Raw genomic sequence first — 3414 nt, 5'->3', positions numbered from 1 at the left:
TATGGCTGGAATTTAATTCTAATAATTTCACTTGCTCTCAAGAGAACACCATCCATTTCTCTGTTTTTGTATTTTTATTTATTTATTTTTGTTTCAGAATATCATGGGGTACAAACGTTTAGGGTACATATAATTGCCTTTGCACCACCTGAGTCAGAGCAACAAGTGTACCCATCCCCCAGACGGTGCACACTCCACCCATTAGGTGTGAATATACCCATCCCCTCCTCCCCACTCCCACCAGCCCAACCCCTGATGAGTGTTACTACCATATGTGCACATAAGTGTTGCTCCATTAATACCAATTTCATGGTGAGTACATGTAACACCATCCATTTCAAACCAGAGTTTGAACTCCAAAAGACCACAAACTCCAAAAGACCAGGAAAATGGAAGTGAGGAGTGGGCCAGAGAAGTAAATGCAGAAATATAGCTCTTGTAGAAACCCAAATCAGATGCATTATTGCCGCTAAGGACAAGGAAAGCCTATGGCTTTTAAAAAACTTTTCTTCCAGTATCATACAAGTACCATACAAGAGATGTGTGATAAATCTACTGACTTAAAAGGACAGAGGCTGTATTTTCAGATCATTTTAACTGCAAACAGGCGACCCTTTCCATTGAGGATTCAGCAGTGGAGTTAGTGTAGTCCAGAAGCTCAATGTTGGATTTGCAAAAGAGCTCATTTTACAGAAATTCAACATCAGAAACAGCAGGCATCTGCTGCTCTCCTCCCTCTGTTTGTTCCCCTGCCCGTGCAGATCAGCTATGCAGAGTAAGCAGTGAGGCAGCCCTTTTGCTTTGGAGTGAGATTCATTCTTCTAATTTTGCTATGAGCTCATCCTTGTCAAACTCTTCTCCAAACTCTACAGGCTTTGAAATGGCTGTTAGAGTCTCCTCTGTAAGTTCTTGCTGGTCAGCAATGTCCTACATTGACTCCGCGATGATCAATGTCCATGTTGTCGCAGGCAGCCTTCACGCTCTTGGCGGCATAGCCCATGTCCTTGACTCCCCTGGTGTTAGTGTCGGTGCTGGCATTGTCCAGGGCCTCCCGCTGGAAACGGGTGGTTGATAATGTGCTGTTGATCCGTGTCAGCTGCTCTTCACGCCCCTGCTTGCACCTTAGTGCTTGGGGGGCTGTGCGCCTGTTGTTGGTGCTGTGCTTCTCTGCCACCTTCAGCTCTTGCTGGATCTTCTCCAGGAACTCTGACTTCTTGCTGAGCATCTCCTCTGTGTACGGCTGCTGGTGGGTGGCCTCTTGGGGGTTGGGCCACCCTTGCTGGTTTTAACTCTTCTCACCTGAATAGCTTCCCCAACACCTAAACACCCGATCACTGACTTGGTTGCTGCTGCAGCGCCTGCTCTGGGCCCCCTTTAATATTTTCTTAAAGGGTCCTGCATATTGCCCCTTAGAGAGACTATTTGTTTCTTTCTTCTAATTCTCTCCTCTTATTTTTGCTTTCTATTCTTATGCCTGAATAATTCTTGTCCTCCTGGCCAGACTGTAACTTTTGGGAGTGAATACTACGTACTGAATGCCTTAAATTTGCATTGGTTGCACTGGAGTTTAAATTCCTTCTCTTTATCCCCAGTGGCCCCAATGTGTGTGTGTGTGTGTGTGTGAGTATTTTTGCAAAAATTACAGTGCCAACCTCATCCCATAATATACTGTAAAATATCTCATTTGCCTTTCCTCTTTTTCTGACTGTCCTTCCTTTTTCTTTTTTGCACCTATTTGCTCCACATGATTTCAAAGAGATGAGAAAATTTATTTGAGCATTTGTGCCACTTATTGTCTGTCTGAAAAACAATTGCCAATGAACTCTATTGATTTATATCGTCAAACACACATAGACTCACGTACACACACACAATCAAATTTTAGTGTGACAAAATTGCCAAATAGGTCTTTGACATGGTTGCCTTGTCAGTGACCAGCTGAGACTGATGCTACAGGACTCGGTGTATGTGTGCTGCCCGGCTGGACTGACCAGCTGCCACGTAGCCCCAGCGCTGGCACAGGGTCCTGTCAGTCAGCCCCAAAGCATGTCGTTCACCCAGAAATAGAACCAAAGGAAAATTTTTTCCTTCTGCACTGTCAGCAGAAATGACCTTTCACAATGGCTTAGGATAATTTTGTTAAGTGTGAAGGAGATCCCTTAATTAGCATAACTTATTCAATTACCTTATTTAGGGCTAGGAGAACACAATGATTTTTAATTGAAAATATTGGTTGTGAATTGCCAGGAGATTTAATAATGTTATTCCTGTGTTGGAATTCCACGACACAGGACTGAGCCAAAGAGCTTTTGTGAGTCACTTGGATTTCTCCCCTGGCCAGCTGCACGTTTGATTTTGAATCACTGTGCCTCCTTGGATCCAAGGAGATGCCCACTGTTCTTCTCACCTCTACCATTGACACCCTTTCTAGTTCTGGTTTAATGCTGAGGGATGGTAAACAGGGCTGGAAGCAAGAGATGAATATCTGGATCACATTTCCGCCACAAGGGGTTGCATGACATCTGGTTACATAAGCGGGCTTGGATTTAATGGTAATTCACTGAAAAACTGCCATCCCATTCACCACCGTGTCACTCAAAGATGTCTGGCCCCTAGGAGTTGTCATTCCGTTAATACTCACAAGCAGACAGAACAAAATACACTCCAGGCCCATCCCACGTGTAGTTGGGAATCCTAGTATCTCCATGGTGTGGGGAGAGTTAAATTGTTCCTGGTTCATCTTTCTTTGGATTCTTGCTCCTGCTTAAAAATCTTATTCTCTGTCGTGCATCTCACCTCCTGGCCCATGCTTTCCCTTCTATTTTTTTCATTAACTCCATATATGGAGGACAACTTTGCCTGTAATTTTCTACCAATTTTCTCTTACCCAAGAGAACGTGTCTACCAGACTTTTTCTGAAAGTCTGGAGGTGAAGAGTGTGTATGTGTTTGTGGGGTGGTGGTGCTAGAGGCTGAATTATGTCTTGCCCCCACTCCAAATTCCTATGTTGAAGTCCTCACCATTAGTACCCCAGACTGTGACTGTATTTGGAATAGGGTCTTTAAGGAGGCAATTAAAGTTAAATGAGGTCATTGGGGTGGGCCCTAATCCAAATGACTTGTGTCCTTATAAGAAGAAGAGATTGGGACACAGACACACACAGAAAAAAGACCATGTGAAGACACAGGGAAAAGACAGCTCTCTATAAGCGAAAGAGAGAGGCCCCAGAAGACCGCAGCCCTGCTGACACCTTGATCTTGGGCTTCTTGCCTCCAGATCTGTGAGAAAACAAAATTCCGTTGTTTAAGCCAGCCAGTCTGTGGTCATTCGTTATGGCAGCCCTAGCAGACTAATATAGGGGACTATATCAGAACACAGTACTGCACAGAAAACAATTTAAAATTGAATAGCAGC

General features: G+C 44.2%; 1 pseudogene; it reads right to left on the bottom strand.

Annotated features, from left to right (window-relative positions):
• Positions 1-813: 813 nt before the first annotated feature.
• Positions 814-3414, bottom strand: part of LOC105806942 — a 105817-nt pseudogene continuing 103216 nt past the window's right edge.

Source organism: Propithecus coquereli, unplaced genomic scaffold (genome assembly GCF_000956105.1).
Source record: "Propithecus coquereli isolate 6110/MARCELLA unplaced genomic scaffold, Pcoq_1.0 Scaffold15, whole genome shotgun sequence".
Lineage (NCBI taxonomy): Eukaryota > Metazoa > Chordata > Mammalia > Primates > Indriidae > Propithecus > Propithecus coquereli.
This window is presented reverse-complemented; position numbering and strand designations above follow the sequence as displayed.